General features: G+C 39.7%; 1 protein-coding gene across 1 annotated transcript in view; it reads right to left on the bottom strand.

Moving 5' to 3' along the window:
* LOC133091320 (formin-2-like) overlaps window positions 1-19,845 on the bottom strand; it is a 345,797-nt gene that overhangs the window by 150,802 nt on the left and 175,150 nt on the right.

Genomic DNA, 19,845 nt, shown 5'->3' with positions numbered 1-19,845 from the left:
CCTTATGACACTATTATCTCAGATACTGATCTTACGTAGAGCAGCAATTTCTACTTACTCTCAGCATTTTTTTATAAATTTGCTTAGAAAAACACTGGAGGAAAAGAAAAAAGTTAAGGTCAAATTCCAGAAGTGACAGCTGCCCTAAGTTGATCAATTAGGAAACTAATAAAATAATCATGCCCAGCTGTCAAACAAATCACAGTGTAAGATAATATTCTCAACAGGAATAATAGCATTCTTGGTTCCCTATCAGGGATACGGGTGGAGAAAATGACAAATCCATTCCAGGAGAACCAACCGCAAAAACCCCACAGTCATTTCTGAAAGCTTCTTGAGGAAAGGGACATTAACACCCCACAAGAAGCAGTGCCTCCTAATAGGAAAGACATAGAAACTGATTCTCAGTTTGCTCTTTAAACATTTTATTTAACTCAGCTTAGAACTTGAATTTGAATCCATTCATACCTAAACTATTTTTATCAATAACAATTTCCTCTTCCGATGTGGAAAAATAGAAACTTAATTTCAGAAAAGCAGAGGCATGTATTCTGTTCTAAAAATGTTTCTAACTTCAAATAAATAGAATCTGGGTCTCATCTGTGCTACGCTGAAAAAAACTGCTTTTCCTAAGGTTTCCTATCTCTCCCCACCCCCTGGTTCCTAATTACAATGGGCACGTCTGCATCCATATGTCATCTGACCTTCCTGCTGTGCTGACGTGTTTATTACACGCTTACAAAAACTCTGGTGAAAATTAATTTCTAACCCTCAATTAAAATTGGCGTCTGGAAGGCCTGCACAGGGAGCGCTCACGCCTACCACTGGGGGTCAATCACCCAAACAGGAAGAGAGGGTCCTCGCACCTCCAACAGGAAGGGGTGTCTACTTCCCCGGCAGGAGGAAGGGAGATGTTCTTCCTGCCAAGCAACAAGCTCAGCCAATGGAAAATGTCACAGCTCAGCCAATGAGAAACCTGGACTCCCACTTTCCTCCAAGGAACTTTTATAGAGGACAGCCCCGCCCACTGCCCCTTTTCTCTATAAAAGCTCCTGTCCTTTGTTCTCCGCATTTCCCTGTGGCCAAAAGCTTGAATTTATTTCCACAACTACGATTCCCCTGGTTATTCCCAAATAAACTCATGCTGCTGAGATAACTGGCTATTTTATTTTTAAAGTTGACACTCTCTACTCCAGGGTTCCTGCCAGTCTGGCTCAGGCTTTTTTAAGGTGAACTATTCTGATTTCACATTAAATATTGGTATATCCCAGAGTTTTGCTCTCAGCTCCATATTCTCTTCAATGTATGACCTATATTTTCTCTTCCATCAGTATGTATGCCTGCACTTATATAACTGTGTTCTTTTAACAGCATCTTAACCTCAGCAGTATCCTATTTTCCTAACAAATATCTCCACATCAATTACCCACATAAACCTCCATCTGACATGTCAAATACCAAACTTGTCATCAAGCCCACCCCAAAAACCTACTCAGCTTCTCCTCTTTTATTCCATATGTTGAGATCATGCACCAACATTTTCAGTCCACCATCAAAGTTAGAAATCCAGAAATCATTCTAGATCCACCCCCCTCCTTCACCTGCATGTTCTGGTCTGACAAGTCCTGTCAGTTGTAAGTCTGCTATATCCTTGAAATCCACCCCTTCCTCCTTAACTCTACTGTCAGCATTTACTTCTGTATTATAACTTGCAGAGATCAATGCAAAGGATCCTAACCAGACTTCCCAGTTCTAGTCCAGTGGTTCCCAAGGTGTGTTTCCTGCAACAGGGGGCACCATAATCACCTGGGAACTCAGTAAAGATGCAAAATCTCTGTCAGAAAGCTGTTAGTCAGAAGATCTAGGCAAAGAAAGACTCAATCAGCATTTTAAGAAGCCTTCCAGGTGATTATAGAATAAACAACGATTCTCATGTCTTCCTGTCCATTCTCCAGTATCATCTCTAAAAGTGCCACTATTTGCAAGTCACTCCCTTGCCTTTTAAACCTGAGAGGCTCATAAATAAGGATAGGTCACATAGCCTCTTCACAGACTGTTTCACAGTTCATACCTGAAACTTGCTTTTCCTCTTATAATTGAAATGAACTTGACTATAAACTGTATGTTACATTTAAATGCCAAAGATTATAGATAGGAATAATAATTATTGATCACCTTCCAAAAAGCATACCTACAGGAGAGAACACATGTCTAAAAGGATCAATTCCACAGTTCCCTGGAGTTATTCAACCTAATATAAAGAAACCACCATCATCACTTCCCTCTCTCTCTCTCTCTCTCTCTCTCTCTCTCTCTCCCAATCTCTCTTTAATAAACTGAATAACAAGAACTTGAAGCTATCAAACTACAACATTTTTAGAATCCAGTGACTATATATATAATGGAGATGAAGGAGTTAACTCTTACAAAATGATCTTAAAACGCTTAGATGAAAAGCAGAAAATACAGATTTAGCAAATTTGAATGTTCCAGAAGGCAATCTACAGATTCAGTGCAATCTGTGTCAAAATGCTACAGGCATTTTTCACAGAAATAGAACAAATAAGCCTAAATCTGCATGGAAACACAAAAGATTCTAAATAGCCAAAACCATCTTTAGAAAGAACGAAGCTGGAGGTATCACACTCCTTGATTTCAAACTACACAACAAAGCTACTATAATCAAAACAGTATTGTACTGGAATAAAAAAACAGACACATAGATCCATGGAACAGAATAGAGAGTCCAAAAATAAACCCAAGCTTATATGGTCAAATTCATCTACAACAAAGGAGGCAAAAATATACAATGGAGAAAAGACAGTCTCTTCAATAAATGATGTTGGGAAAACTGAACAGCTACATGTAAAAGAATCAAAGTGGACTACTTTCTCACACCATATTCAAAAATGAACTCAAATGTATAAAGACATAAATATAAGACTGGAAACCATAAAACTACAAGGAAACACAGGCAATATGCTCTTTGACATCAGTCTTAGCAATATTTTTTTGAATATGTCACCTCAGGTAAGAAAAGCAAAAGCAAAACTAAACAAATGGGACTACATCAAACTAAAAACCTTTTTCACAGTGAAGGAAACTAAGAACAACAACAACAACAAAAGGCTGCCTAAGGAGTTAATATCCAAAATATACAAAGAACTCATACAACTCAACAATAAAAAACAAAAAACAAGGGACTTCCCTGGTGGCGCAGTGGTTAAGAATCTGCTTGCCAATGCAGGGAACATGGGTTCGAGCTCTGGTCTGGGAAGATCCCACATGCCACAGAGCACTAAGCCCGTGCACCACAACAACTGAGCCTGAGCTTTAGAGCCCGCAAGCCACAACTACTGAGCCCGTGAGCCACAGCTACTGAAGCCTGCACACCTACAGCCCATGCTCCGCAACAGGAGAAGCCACGGCAATGAGAAGCCCGTGCACCACAACGAAGAGTAGAGAGCTGCCTCAACTAGAGAAAGACCGTGCGCAGCAATGAAAACCCAACACAGCCAAAAATACATAAATAAATAAATGTATTTAAAAACAAAACAAAACAAACAAAAAAACACCAACCAAACAACCTGATTAAAACTTGGGCAAAGGACCAGAATAGACATTTTTCCAAAGAAGACATACAGATGGCCCCCAGACACATGAAAAATGCTCAACATCACTAATCATTAGGGAAATGAAAATCAAAACCACAATAAGATAACATCTCACACCTGTCACAATGGCTATAAAGTCTGCTACTGTTATTTACTGTCAATTTCTCCCTTTTTGTCTGTTAATATTTTCTTCATGTATTTACATGGACCTACGTTGGGTGCATATACACTTACAATTGTTGTATCTTCTTGGATTGATCCCTTGATCACTATTTAATGTCATTCTTTATCTATTGTTACAGTCTTCATTTTAGTCTATTTTGTCTGATATAAGTATTAGTACCCCAGCTTTCTTTTCATTTCTGTTTGTACAGAATACCTGTTACTCCCCTCACTTTCAGTCTGTGTGTGTCTTTAGATCTGAAGTGAGTCTCTTGTAGGTAACATATATATGGGTCCAGTTTGTGTATCCACTCAGCCAATCTATGTCTTTTGATTGGAGCACTTAGTCCAGGTACATTTAAAGTAATTATTGATAGATATGTACTTACTGCCATTTTGTTAATCGTTTTTTTAATCAATTTTCATTGGACTATAGTTGCTTTACAATGTTGTATTAGTTTCTGCTATACAGCAAAGTGAATCAGCTATATGTATACATATACCCCCTCTTTTTTGGATTTCCTTCCCATTTAGGTCACCACAGAGTATTGAGTAGAGTTCCCTGTGCTATACAGTAGGTTCTCATTAGTTATCTATTTCATACATAGTAGTGTATATGTCAATCCCAATCTCCCTTATTAATTGTTTTTATAGTTCTTTTTTGTTCCTTTCTTTTTTGTTCACTTCCCTTGTGATGTGATGACTATCTTATGTTTGGATACCTTTCTCATTTTTTGTGTGTTATCTATTATAGATTTTTGGGTTGTGGTAACCATGAGGTTTATATACAACAATAACAATTTCTCTCTCCCTCTCTGTATAGATTATATATATAAAATATATACACATATATATGTGTATATGTGTGTGTTTATTTTATTTTTAAATTTATTTTTATTGAAGTATAGTTGCTATTCAATATTATATAATTTACAGGTGTACAATACAGTGATTCCCAATTTTTAAAGGTTATTCTCCATTTGTAGTCACTATAAAATATTGGCTATATTCCCCATGTTGTATAATATATCCTTGTAGCTTATTTTATACCTATAGTTTGTACCTCTTACTCCCCTACCCCTTTATTGACCTTCTCCCCTTCCCTCTGCCCACTGGTAATCATTAGTATGTTCTCTATATCTGTGAGTCTGCTTCTTTTTTTATTATATACACTAGTTTCTTGTGTTTCTTAGATTCCACATATAAGTGATATCATACAGTATTTGTCTTTCTCTGTCTGATTTATTTCACCTAGCATAATGCCCTCCAAGTCCATTCATGTTGCTGCAAATGGCATTATTTCATTCTTTTTTATGGCTGAGTAGTATTCCATTTTATATATATATATATATATAGAGAGAGAGAGAGAGAGAGAGAGAGAAAGAGAGAGAGAGAGAGATACATCTAGAAATGTGACACATATATATATGTCATCTTCTTTATCCATTCATCTGTTGATGGGCACTTAGGTTGCTTCCATATCCTAGCTATTGTAAACAGTGCTGCTATGAACACTGCAGAGCATGTATCTTTTCAAATTAGCATATTTGGGTTTCTTTGGATATATACCCAGGAGTGGAACTGCTCGGTCATATGGTAGTCCTATTTTTAGTTTTTTTGAGAAGCCTCCATATTGTTTTCCACAGTGGCTGCACCAATTTACATTCCCACCAACAGTGTACAAGGGTTCTCTTTTCTCCACATCCTCGCCAACATTTGTTATTTGTGTTCCTTTTGATGATAACCTTTCTGACAGGTGTGAGGTAATATCTCACTGTGGTTTTGATTTGCATTTCTCTGATAATTAACCATGTTGAGCATTTTTAATCTGCCTGTTGGCCTTATTTGGAAAAATATCTATTCAGGTCTTCTGCCCATTCTTTAATCAGGTTGTTTGTTTTTTTAATGTTGAGCTGTATGAGCTGTTCATATACATTGCATATTAATCTCTTATGGGTCATATCATTTGCAAATATTTTCTCCCATTCAGTAAGTTCTCTTTTCGTTTGGTTGATGGAATCTTTTGCTGTGCAAAAGGTTTTAAGTTTAATTAGGTCCCACCTGTTTATGTTTGCTTATATTTCCTTTGCTTTGGGAGACAGATCCAAAAACAATATTGCTAAGGCCAATGTGAAAGAGTGTTCTGCCTATGTTTTCCTCTAGTTTTAGAATATCCAATCTTACATTTAGGTCTTTATCCATTTTGAGCTTATTTTTGTCTATGGTGTTAGAGAATGTTCTAATTTCATTCTTTTCCATGTAGTTGTCCAGTTTTCCAGCACCACTTATTGAAGAGACTGTCTTATCGCCATTAGGTATTCTTAACTCCTTTGTTGTAGTTTTTTTTTTTTTTTTTATGGCTGTGTTCGGTCTTCGTTTCTGTACGAGGGCTTTCTCTAGTTGTGGCAAGTGTGGGCCACTCTTCATCGCGGTGCGTGGGCCTCTCACTATCGTGGCCTCTCTTGTTGCGGGGCACAGGCTCCAGACGCGCAGGCTCAGTAATTGTGGCTCACGGGCCCAGCTGCTCCGCGGCATGTGGGATCTTCCCAGACCAGGGCTTGAACCTGTGTCCCCTGCATTGGCAGGCAGATTCTCAACCACTGCACCACCAGGGAAGCCCTGTTGTAGATTAATTGACCCGAAGTGCATGGGTTTATTACTGGGCTTTCTATCCTGTTCAATTTATCCAGGTGTCTGTTTCTGTGCCAATACCATACTGTTTTGATTACTGTAGCTTTTTAGTTATAAGTGATTATTTTACATTTCTGATCTCTTAATTCAAATATCTTTTAGCAATCCTGAATTTTTACTCCCCCCACCAAGTTTACTGTTTTTGACATCATATTTTACATGTTTCTGTAACTATTTATTGTGGATGCAGATGATTTTACTATTTCTGTCTTTTAACCTTTCTACTAGCTTTGATCTATTACCTTTAATGTATATTTGCCTTTATCAGTGAGATTTTCCTTTTGCAATTTTCGTATTTCTAGTTGTGGCCTTTCTAGAAAAGTCCCTTTAGCATTTCTTGTAAAGCTGGTTTGGTGGTGCTGAACAGTTTTAGCTTTCATTTGTCTGCAAAACTCTTTATATCTCCTTTGAATCTGAATGATAGTTTTCCCTGGTACAGTATGCTTGGTTGTAGGTTTTTCCTTCACATTGCTTTAAATATATCATGCCACTTCCTCTGGCCTGCAGTTTCAGCTAAAAAGTCAGGTGATAGCCTCATGGGAGTCCCTTTGTATGAACTAGTTGCTTTTCCCTTGCTGCTTTTAATATTCTCTCTTTATTTTAATTTTTGCCATTTTAATTACAATGTGTAGACATCTTTGGGTTGATCTTATCTGGGACTCTCTGTGTTTCCTGGACCTGGATGTCACCTTTCTTTCCCAGGTTAGGGAACTTTTCAGCCAATAGGTTTTCAAATAACTTCTCTGTCCCTTTATTCCTCTCTACTCCTCCTGGGGCCCCTATAATGTGAGAATCAGGATGCTTGGTGTTGTTCCAGGAGTCTCTTAAACTCTCATTTTAAAAGATTTTTTTTTTTTCTATTCTGTTTGAGCAATTTCCACTATTTGGTATCCCAGTTTGCTGATCCATTCCTCTGTATCATCTAAGCTACTATGGATTCCTTCCACTGTATTTTTAATTGCAGTTATTGTATTCTTCAGCTCTTTGGTTAGTTATACTTTCTAACTCTTTCTTAGAAACTTCTAACTTTTTACAGGTTTCATTCATTCTTCTCCCGAGTTCTTTGATCATCTTTACCTTCATTATCTTGAAGGGAGGTTGCTTATCTCCACCCGACTTAGTCCTTCTTCTGGGGTTACATCTTGTTCCTTCATTTGAAACATGTTCCTCTGTCACCTCATTTTTCCTAATTCTCTTTACATTTCTATATATTTGGTGGTTGGATACATTTCCCGATGTTGGAGAAGTGGCCTTAAGCAGGAAACATACTCCCCTAAATGCTCCAGGGGTGCCCCCTCTGTGGGTCATGTGGGTGCTTTTGTTGTGGGGGACTGACTGCTGTGGGGCCACTGGTAGGTGAAGTTGCACCCTGGCCCATTTGATTGCCAGGCCCTGCCTAGTGTGGAGGCTGCACCTGCTGTTGATCAGGGCGGGGCCCAGGCACAGCTTGCTGCAGGGCCCAGGGAGTCCTGGTCCTGGTGCTGGCCCAGTGGTGGACAGGGGAGGTACTGGGGTGGATGGCTGTGGGCTAAAGGTTTCCTGGAGCTAGGGTTAGCCTGCTTGTGAGTGAGCTTGGGACCTCGTGTGGAGGGTCGGGTGGAGGGAGCATGCAAGGTCTGGTTTTGGCCCGCTGATGTGTGGGGGCAGTTCCTGATGCAGTTAGCTGAAGTGTCCAGTGTTTCTTGGAGCTGGTGTCAGCCCACTGATGGGTGGGACCAAGGCCCAGGGCATCCTGGGGCTGGTGCAGACACTCTAGTGGGCAGAGCCAAGAACCAGGCTCTCTGGCTGTGGGGCCCGGTGATTCTGAATCTGGTGTCAGCCATCTGTTGTGAAGCACCAGGGCCCAGGGGGTCCCAGGACTAGTGCTGGCCCACTGGTGGGTAAAGCTGTGTCCCAGGATCTCTCTCTGCAGGATTCTGGGGGTTCTGTAGCTGCTGTCAGCCAGCTGGTGGGTGGAGCTGGGTCTTGGGGTCTTGAATTCCAGACTTAGGGATCTGGTGTCGGCCCACTTATGGGCATGTCTGGGTCCTGACATCTAGCTGCAGGGCCCTGGGTGTCCCAGTGCTAATGCTGGCCCACTGGTGGGTGGGGCTGATTCACGCCCCCTCTTTTGGTCAAAAAAAGGTCCTGGGCAACAAGGGGATGAGGGGTCTGAGGGCCGGTGGCCGTTGGTGGATGGGTCTGAGTCTCTGCCCAGTTGGCTGCTTAGCTGGGGCATGCCAGGACTGGTGCTGACCATTGGTTGGGGGACCCAGGTACCGGCACTAATAGGCTAGAGGGAGGACTCCAAAATGGTGCCTACCAGCTCCAGTGTCCACGCGGAGAAAGAGCTCCCGAAAGGCTGTGCCACTGTCCTTGTCCCCAGGGTGAGCCCCAGCTGCCTCGGTCTGTCTGGAGACTCTCCACCATCAGCAAAAGGGTCTGTCCCAGGCTCCTTTCAACCTCCTGACTCTGCCCTTTAAGGACAAAGTGTCTTTTCCCACAGCCCTCTGGGACTCCCTAAAGCAAGGCTTGCTGGCCTTCAAAGCCAAACATTCTCAGGGCTCACCTTCCCAGTGCAGGACCCCAGGGCTGGGAGCCTGAAGTGGGGCTCAGAGCCCTCGCTCCTTGGGGAGAACCTCCGCAACTGTGATTATCCTCCTGTTTGTGGTTCACCTGCCCACAGGCATGGGTCTTGACTAAACCTCGTATCCACCCCTCCTACCTCTCTTGTTGTGGCTCCTTCTTTATGCCTTTAGTTGTAGACGATCTCTTCTGCTGGTCCTCAGGTTGTTCTCATAGACAGTTGATCTGTAAATAGTTGTAATTTTGAGGTGCTCATGGGGGAAGGTGAGGTCAGGTCTTCTTACTGCATCATCTCAGCCATTCCAAGTCGATTTTAATTTTTTTCTTTTCCTTTAATGTTTTCTCTAAGTGATGATGGAAGTTTGCTAAACTTATTGTGGTAATCGTTCCTTGATGTACGTGAGTCAAATTATTATGCTGTGCACTTTAAACTTATAAAGTGCTGTATGTCAATTACAGCTCAATAAAACTGGAAGAAAAAATTTATTTGAAATCCACAAAATTTGGACATATAACCAGAAAAAAGGGATTATTTTAAGTCTCTCCAAATTCATATCAGATTCAGTTAATATTCTTAATGAAGTTTTTATCTTAGACATCCCTTTGACAAAAGACTGTGTAGGAATTAAGAGCATGGAATCTGTAAAATAAAGCATTATTTCTCAAACTTCAACATGCACATAAATTATGTGGGATCCTTTAAAAATGCAGACTCTGCTCTTCAGCAAGTGGAGTTGGGAAAGCTGGACAGCTGCATGTAAATCAATGAAGTTAGCACACTCCCTCACATCATACACAAAAATAAACTCAAAATGGCTTAAAGACTTAAATATAAGACATGATACCTTAGAACTGCTAGAAGAGAGCATAGGCAAAACATTCTCTGACATAAATCATACAATTGTTTTCTAAGGTCAGTCTTCCAAGGCAATAGAAATGAAAGTAAAAATAAATAAATGGGAACTAATCAAACTTACAAGCTTTTGCACAGCAAAGGAAACCATAAACAAAATGAAAAAACAACCTACACACTGAGAGAAAATATTTGCAAATGATGTGACTGACAAGGGTTTAATTTCCAAAATATAAAAACAGCTCATAAAACTCAATAACAAAAATAAATAAATAAATAACCCAATCAAAAAATGGGCAGAAGACCTAAATAGACATTTCTCCAACAGGTACATGAAAAGATGTTCAACATCACTAATTATTAGAGACATGCAAATCAAAACTATGAGGTACCACCTCACACCAGTCAGAATGGCCATCATTAAAAAGTCTGCAAATAACAAATGCTGGAGAGGATGTGGAGAAAAGGGAACCCTGCTACCCTGTTGTTGGGAATGTAAGTTGTGCAGCCACTATGGAAAACAGTATGGATGTTCCTTAAAAAACTAAAAATAGAGTTTCCATATGACCCTGCAATCCCACTCCTGGGCATACACCCAGGGAAAACCATAATTCGAAAAGATACACGCACCCCAAGGTCATTGTAGCACTATTTATAACAGCCAAGATATGGAAACAACCTAAATGTCCATCAACAGATGAATGGATAAAGAAGATGTGGTACATATATACAATAGAATATTACTTAGCCATAAAAAGGAATGAAATAATGCCATTTGCAGCAACATGGATAGACCTAGAGATTATCATACTAAGTGAAATTAAGTCAGACAGAGAAAGATAAATATCATATGATACCGCTCGTATGTGGAATCTACAAAAATGGTACAAATGAACTTATTTACACAACAGAAACAGACTCACAGACTTAGAGAACGAATTTATGGTTACCGGTGGGGAAGGGTTGGGGGAGGGATAGATTGGGAGGCTGGTATTAGCAGATGCAAACTATTATATATAGGATGGATAAACAACAAGATTCTACTGTATAGCACAGGGAACTATACTCAATATCCTGCCATAAACCATAATGGAAAACAATCTGAAAAAGAATGTATATAAATGCATAACTGAATGACTTTCCTATACAGCAGAAATTAACACAACATTGTAAATCAACTATACTTCAATAAAATAAATTTTAAAAAATAAAAATGCAGACTGGTTCCTAGATCTGGGTGGGGCTGAGGTTCTCCCAAGTTCCCAGGTGATGCCAGTGCTTCTGGCCCATGGATCACAAGGGCCTAAGGCTATCCTGTTTGCTTTTTATGCTTTCTGGAAAAGCTGCTCCAACATCCTAAAATCTCAGTTTCCTTATCTAAAAAAATACCAACAGCATCAACTTCAAAAAGCTGTAGCAGATATTCAACATGATAATGCTTGTGAAACTTAGCAATGTCCTAGCAAATAGTGATAACTACAGAAGTTAAATATTTAAGAAGGCATTTTAAATGTTTTGTCATAAATAAAATATTTGGCTTTTTTTTTTTTACTGAATTTAACTCCACAAGATAATTAATATTATCTTTCTTTCCTCTCATGTAATTTCCTAAAAAGAAAAAAAAAAAAAAAATCAGACCCCAATTAGCTTTGAGTAGTTTTCCAATAACTGTAAACGATTTCTCCACTTAAATTTGCTTTCCTGGCATTCTACATGATGAATGATACATCTGTCCAGACCAGGAACAATCTTAGGCCTTGGAACAGAGTAAAACCAAAGTGTTCATATATGTGACCACAGACAAGACTTTCAGGACCCTAATACAGTTAATATAATTAGGCTGCATAACTGGAAATGTGTTTAAAATTAACTTTAACTAACTTTTGGTCTGAACAATTACTGCAACAAGGAGATATCTTTGGTCTATTTCCACTGTCTATACATTTCTTTATTTCTTCATGTAATTTATAACTGAGCCAGTACTGGGAACTCATGGTAGAAGTATGGTGATAGAAGCAGCTAGGACAATGGGAATCTATTCATAAATATTTTTGTAGATCTTTCAATATTAATTTATTTTCTCTGTTATCTTGAACACTTTTTACCTGGCTGAATGTGCATGGAAACTTTTTTTTAATTTTATTTATTTATTTTGGCTGTGCTAGATCTTTGTTGTGACACATGGGCTCTTTGTTGCAGTGGGCAGGCTTCTCTAGTTGTGGTGCACAGTTAGTTGCAGTATGTGAGATCTTAGATCCTCAACCAGGGATCGAACCTGGGCCCCCTGCATTGGGAGCATAAAGTCTTAACCACTGGACCACCAGGGAAGTCCCTGCATAGAAATTTTTTTAATTTTAAAAAAATTTTATTGAGTATAGTTGATTTACAATGTTGTGTTAGTTTCAGGTGTTTAGCAAAGTTGTTCAGTTAAACATATACACATATCTATTCTTTTTCAGATTCTTTTCCCATTTAGGTTATTACAGAACATTGAATAGAGTTTCCTGTGCTATACAGTAGGTACTTTTTGGTTATCTATTTTTTATATATTAGTGTGTATATGTTATTCCCAACCTCTTAATGTATCCCTCCTCCCGCCTTTCCCCTTTGGTAACTATAAATTTGTTTTCGATATCTGTGAGTCTGTTTCTGTTTTGTAAATAAGTTCGTTTGTATCATTTTTGTTGTTTTTTTTTTAAATTAGATTCCACAGAAAAAAGCACCCTCCTGGCTGCGTGGGACTTGGGAGCATAGGAGGGAGGCCAGGGGAGAACAGGAGAGGCAGGTGGGAGAGGCCATCCAGGACCCGAGGAGCAGGAGAGGAGCAGAGGGTGATTGCCCACTCACTCTGGCACAGAAAAACTGCTGGGCTCCTAGGTGGGATCCCTCACCCTCTGAGACCAGAGGCACGCCTGGGCCTCTTCAGTTCCATTGAGCCTAAGCCCCACTCCCCACCCATCCCCAAGGGCTTTTTCCAGCCCTGTGAGTCCTAAGCATAGGCCCCACCCACCACCCAAACCCTGCCCCTGTTTAGGCTCGCTCTCCACAGCCAAGGCCTTTTGCACCCTTTTTTTTTTTTCCTTTCTTCTCCTCTTTTTTTACTATTTTGGTTCTGTTTTACCTTCCAGTTGTTGTTTCATCTATATTTTTATTTTTATATTCTTTCTAACATATCTGTTAGTTTCCTAGTCTAATTTTATTTTTTACTCTTCATTACTGTTCTCTTTATTTTTGATTACCCTGCACGGCTTGTAGGGTCTTGGTTCATGAGCAGGGGGTTGGGCCAAAGCTCCTGCAGTGGGAGCTCCAAGTCCGAACCACTGGACTAACAGAGAACCTCAGACCCCAGGGAATATTCATTGGAGTGAGGTGTCATAGAGGTCCTCATGTCAGCACCAAGACCCAGTTGTACCCAACAGCCTACAGATTCCAGTGTTGGAAGCCTCAGGCCAAACAACCAGTAAAACCGAAACATAATCCCACTCATTAAAAAATAATAATAATAATAAGATGGCAAAAATATATGTCACAGATGAAGGAGCAAGGTAAAAACCTACAAGACCAAACAAATGAAGAGGAAATAGGCAACCTACCTGAAAAAGAATTCAGAGTAATGATAGTAAGGATGATCCAGAATCTCGGAAATAGAATGGAGGCACGGATTGAGAAAATACAACAAATATTTAACAGAGATCTAGAAGAACTAAAGAACAAACAAACAGAGATGAACAAAACAATAACTGAAATGAAAAATACACTAGAAGGAATCAATAACAGAATAACTGAGGCAGAAGAACGAATAAGTGAGTTGGAAGACAAAATGGTGGAAATAACTGCTGAGGAGCAGAACAAAGAGAAAAGAATGAAAAGAATTGAAGACAGTCTCAGAGACCTCTGGGACAACACTAAATGCAACAACATTCGAAAAATAGGGGTCCCAGAAGAAGAAGAGAAAAAGAAAGGGTCTGAGAAAATATTTGAAGAGATTATAGTGGAAAACGTCCCTAACATGGGAAAGGAAATAGTAGTCACCCAAGTCCAGGAAGCACAGAGTATCCCACACAGGATAAACCCTAGAAGAAACACACCAAGATACATATTAAGCAAAGTAACAAAAATTAAATTCAAAGAAAAAATATTAAAAGCAGCAAGGGAAAAACAAAAAATAACATACAAAGGAATCCCCATAAAGATACCAGCTGATTTTTAAGCGGAAATTCCACAGGCCAGCAGGGAGTGGCAGGATATACGTAAAGTGATGAAAGAGAAAAACCTACAACAAGATTACTCTACCCAGCAAGGATCTCACTCAGATTCAACAGAGAAATCAAAAGCTTTTCAGACAAGCAAAAGCTAAGAGAATTCAACACCACCAAACCAGCTTTACAACAAATGCTAAAGAAACTTCTCTAGGTGAGAAACAAAAGAAAAGAAAAAGACCCACAAAAACAAACGCAAAACAATTAAGAAAACGGTAATAGCAACATACATATCAATAATAACCTTGAATATAAATGGATTAAATGCCCCAACCAAAAGACACAGACTGGCTGAATGGATACAAAAACAAGACCCATATATACGCTGTCTACAAGAGACCCACTGCAGACCTAGGGACACATACAGACTGAAAGTGAAGGGATGGAAAAAGATATTCCATACAAATGGAAATCAAAAGAAAGCTGGAGTAGCAATACTTGTATCATATAAAATAGACTTAAAATAAAGACTGTTACAAGAGACAAGGAAGGACACGACATAATGATCAATGGATCAATCCAAGAAAATATAACAATTATAAATGTTTATGAATCCAACATAGGAGCACCTCCATACATAAGGCAAATGCTAAAAACCATGAAAGGGGAAATCGACAGCAACACAATAATAGTAGGGGACCTTAACACCCCACTTACACCAATGGACAGGTCATCCAAACAGAAAATAAATAAGGAAACACAAGCTTTAAATGACACAATTGATCACATAGACTTAATTGATATTTATAGAACATTCCACCTGAAAGTGGCAGAATACACTTTCTTCTCAAGTGCACATGGAACATTCTCCAGAGTAGATCACATCTTGGGTCACAAATCAAGCCTTGGAAAATTTAAGAAAATTGAAATCATATCAAGCGTCTTTTCTGACCACAACACTATGAGATTGGAAACCAATTACAGGAAAAAAATCTGTAAAAAACACAAATACATGGAGGCTAAACAGGGCACTACTAAATAACCAAAAGATCACTGAAGAAATCAAACAAGAAATTTAAAAATACATAGAAACAAATGACAATGAAAACGCAATGATGCAAAACCTATGGGATGAAGCAAAAGCAGTTCCAAGAGGGAAGTTCATAGCAATTTAATCTCACTTCACGAAATAAGAAAAATCTCAAATAAACAATCTAACCCTACATACACCTAAAGCAACTAGAGAAAGAAGAACAGGAAAACCCAGTCAGTAGAAGGAAAGAAATCATAAATATCAGAGCAGAGATAAATTAAATAGAAATGAAGAAAACAATAACAAAGATCAATATAACTAAAAGCTGGTTCTTTGAGAAGATAAGCAAAATTGATAAACCCTTAGCCAGACTCATCAAGAAAAAAAGGGAGAGGATACAAATCAATAAGATCAATAAAATACACAGAAATACATCTACACGTGGAACTGCTCCTACAGAACACCCACTGAACACTGGCAGAAGACGTCAGACCTCCCAAAAGGCAAGAAACTCCCCACGCACCTGGGTAGGGCAAAAGAAAAAAGAAATAACAGAGACAAAAGAATAGGGATGGGACCTGCACCAGTGGGAGGGAGCTGTGAAGGAGGAAAGGTTTCCACACACTAGGAAGCCCCTTCGCGGGCGGAGACGGCGGGTGGTAGAGGGGGGAGGTTTCTAAGCCACAGAGGAGAGCACAGCCACGGGGGTGCGGAGGGCAAAGCAGAGAGATTCCCGCACGGAGGACCGGTGCCGAGCAGCACTCACCAGCCCGAGAGGCTTGTCTGCTCAGCCGCCGGGGCGGGCGGGGGCTGGGAGCTGAGGCTGGGGCTTCGGTCGGATCGCAGGGAGAGGACTGGGGTTGGCGGCGTGAACACAGCCTGAAGGGGTTAGTGTGCCACAGCTAGCCCGGAGGGAGTCCAGGAAAAAGTCTGCAGCTGCCAAAGAGGCAAGAGACTTTTTCTTGCCTCTTTGTTTCCTGGTGCGCGAGGAGAGGGGATTCACAGCACCGCCTAAACGAACTCCAGAGACGGGCGCGAGCCGCGGCTATCAGCGCGGACCCCAGAGACGGGCATGAGACGCGCTAAGGCTGCTGCTGCCGCCACCAAGAAGCCTGTGTGCGAGCACAGGTCACTATCCACACCGCCCCTCCCGGGAGCCTGTGCAGCCCGCCACTGCCAGGCTCCCGTGATCCGGGGACAACTTCCCCGGGAGAACGCACGGCGCGCCTCGGGCTGGTGCAACGTCATGACGCCTCTGCCACCGCAGGCTCGCCCCGCCTCCTCCGTACCGCTCCCTCCCCCCGGCCTGAGAGAGCCAGAGCCCCAGAAGCAGCTGCTCCTTTAACCCCATTCTGTCTGGGCGGGGAACAGACGCCCTCAGGCGACCTACACGCAGAGGCGGGTCCAAATCCAAAGCTGAACCCCGGGAGCTGTACGAACAAAGAAGAGAAAGGGAAATCTCTCCCAGAGCCTCAGGAGCAGCGGATTAAATCTCCACAAACAACTTGATGTGCCTGCATCTGTTGAATACCTGAATACACAATGAATCATCCCAAATTCAGGAGGTGGACTTTGGGAGCAGGATATAGTAATTTTTCCCCTTTTCCTTTTTTTGTGAGTGTATATGTGTATGCTTCTGGGTGAGAGTTTGTCAGTATAGCTTTGCTTTCACCATTAGTCCTAGGGATCGGTCCGTCCGTTTTTTGTGGTTGTGTTTCTTTTTGTTGTTTTTTTTTTACTTAAAAATTTATTTTTTCTTAATATTTGTTTTCTTAATAACTTTTTCCTTATTTTCTATTTTTAAAAATTAAAAAAATTTTTTTTCTTAATAAGTTTTTTCATATTTTTTATTTTAAAAAATTAAAAAATTTTTTCTTAATAAATTTTTTCTTAATAATTTTTTTAAATTTTTTATTATACAAAATTAATAAATCTATTTTTAAAAATTATAAAAAAATTTTTCTTAATAAATTTATTCTTCATAATTTTTCTTATTTTTTATTATAATAGCTTTATTTTATTTTATTTTATTTTATCCTCTTTCTTTCTTTCTTTCTTTCTATTTTTTCTCCCTTTTATTCTGAGCCATGTGGATGAAAGACTCTTGGTGCTCCAGCCAGGTATCAGGGCTGTGCCTCTGAGTTGGGAGAGCCAACTTCAGGACACTGGTCCACAGGAGACCTCACAGCTCCACGTAATACCAAATGGCGAAAATCTCTCAGAGATCTCCATCTCAACATCAAGACCCAGCTTCACTCAACAACCAGCAAGCTACAGTGCTGGACACCCTATGCCAAACAACTAGCAAGACAGGAACACAGCCCCATCCATTAGCAGAGAGGCTGCCTAAAATCATAATAAGGCCACAGACACCCCAAAACACACCACCAGACGTGGACGTGCCCACCAGAAACACAAGATCCAGCCTCATCCTCCAGAACACAGGCATGAGTCTCCTCCAACAGGAAGCCTACACAACCCACTGAACCAACCTTAGCCACTGGGGACAGATACCAAAAACAACGGGAACTACGAACCTGCAGCCTGTGAAAAGGAGACCCCAAACACAGTAAGATAAGCAAAATGAGAAGACAAAAAAACACACAGCAGGTGAAGGTACAGGGTCAAAACACACCAGACCTAACAACTGAAGAGGAAACAGGTAGTCTACCTGAAAAAGAATTCAGAATAATGATAGTAAGGATGATCCAAAATCTTGGAAATAGAATAGACAAAATGCAAGAAACATTTAACAAGGACGTAGAAGAACTAAAGAGGAACCAAGCAATGATGAAAAACACAATAAATGAAATTAAAAATACTCTAGACGGGATCAATAGCAGAATAACTGAGGCAGAAGAACGGATAAGTGACCTGGAAGATAAAATAGTGGAAATAACAACTGCAGAGCAGAATAAAGAAAAAAGAATGAAAAGAACTGAGGACAGTCTCAGAGACCTCTGGGACAACATTAAATGCACCAATATTTGAAGTATAGGGGTCCCAGAAGAAGAAGAGAAAAAGAAAGGGACTGAGAAAATATTTGAAGAGATTATAGTTGAAAACTTCCCTAATATGGGAAAGGAAATAGTTAATCAAGTCCTGGAAGCACAGAGAGTCCCATACAGAATAAATTCAAGGAGAAACATGCCAAGACACATATTAATCAAACTATCAAAAATTAAATATAAAGAAAACATATTAAAAGCAGCAAGGGAAAAACAACAAATAACACACAAGGGAATCCCCATAAGGTTAACAGCTGATCTTTCAGCAGAAACTCTGCAAGCCAGAAGGGAGTGGCAGGATATACTTAAAGTGATGAAGGAGAAAAACCTACAACCAAGGTTACTCTACCCAGCAAGGATCTCATTCAGATTGGATGGAGAAATTAAAACCTTTACAGACAAGCAAAAGCTGAGAGAGTTCAGCACCACCAAACCAGCTTTACAACAAATGCTAAAGGAACTTCTCTAGGCAAGAAACACAAGAGAAGGAAAACACCTACAATAACAAGCCCAAAACATTTAAGAAAATGGGAATAGGAACATACATATCGATAATTACCTTAAATGTAAATGGATTAAATGCTCCCACCAAAAGACACAGACTGGCTGAATGGATACAAAAACAAGACCCATATATATGCTGTCTACAAGAGACCCACTTCAGACCTAGAGACACATACAGACTGAAAGTGAGGGGATGGAAAAAGATATTCCATGCAAATGGAAATCAAAAGAAAGCTGGAGTAGCAATTCTCATATCAGACAAAATAGACTTTAAAAAAAAGACTATTACAAGAGACAAAGAACGACACGACATAATGATCAAGGGATTGATCCAAGAAAATATAACAATTGTAAATATTTATGCACCCAACATAGGAGCACCTCAATACATAAGGCAAATACTAACAGCCATAAAAGGGGAAATCGACAGCAACACAATCATAGTAGGGGACTTTAACACCCCACTTTCACCAATGGACAGATCATCCAAAATGAAAATAAATAAGGAAACACAAGCTTTAAATGATACATTAAACAAGATGGACTTAATTGATATTTATAGGACATTCCACCCAAAAACAACAGAATACACATTTTTCTCAAGTGCTCATGGAACATTCTCCAGGATAGATCATATCTTGGGTCACAAATCAAGCCTTGGTAAATTTAAGAAAATTGAAATCATATCAAGTATCTTTTCCGACCACAACGCTATGAGACTAGATATCAATTACAGGAAAAGATCTGTAAAAATTACAAACACACGGAGGCTACACAATACACTACTTAATAATGAAGTGATCACTGAAGAAATCAAAGGGGGAATCAAAAAATACCTAGAAACAAATGACAATGGAGACACGATGACCCAAAACCTATGGGATGCAGCAAAAGCAGTGCTAAGAGGGAAGTTTATAGCAATACAAGCCTACCTCAAGAAACAGGAAACATCTCGAATAAACAACCTAACCTTGCACCTAAAGCAATTAGAGAAAGAAGAACAAAAAACCCCCAAAGCTAGCAGAAGGAAAGAAATCACAAAGATCAGAACAGAAATAAATGAAAAAGAAATGAAGGAAAAAATAGCAAAGATCAATAAAACTAAAACCTGGTTCTTTGAGAAGATAAACAAAATTGATAAACCATTAGCCAGACTGATCAAGAAAAAAAGGGAGAAGACTCAAATCAATAGAATTAGAAATGAAAAAGGAGAAGT

This window comes from Eubalaena glacialis, chromosome 1, assembly GCF_028564815.1.
Source record: "Eubalaena glacialis isolate mEubGla1 chromosome 1, mEubGla1.1.hap2.+ XY, whole genome shotgun sequence".
Taxonomy (NCBI): domain Eukaryota; kingdom Metazoa; phylum Chordata; class Mammalia; order Artiodactyla; family Balaenidae; genus Eubalaena; species Eubalaena glacialis.
Note: the sequence above shows the minus strand (reverse complement) of the source record. Positions and strands in the feature narration are given on the sequence as shown.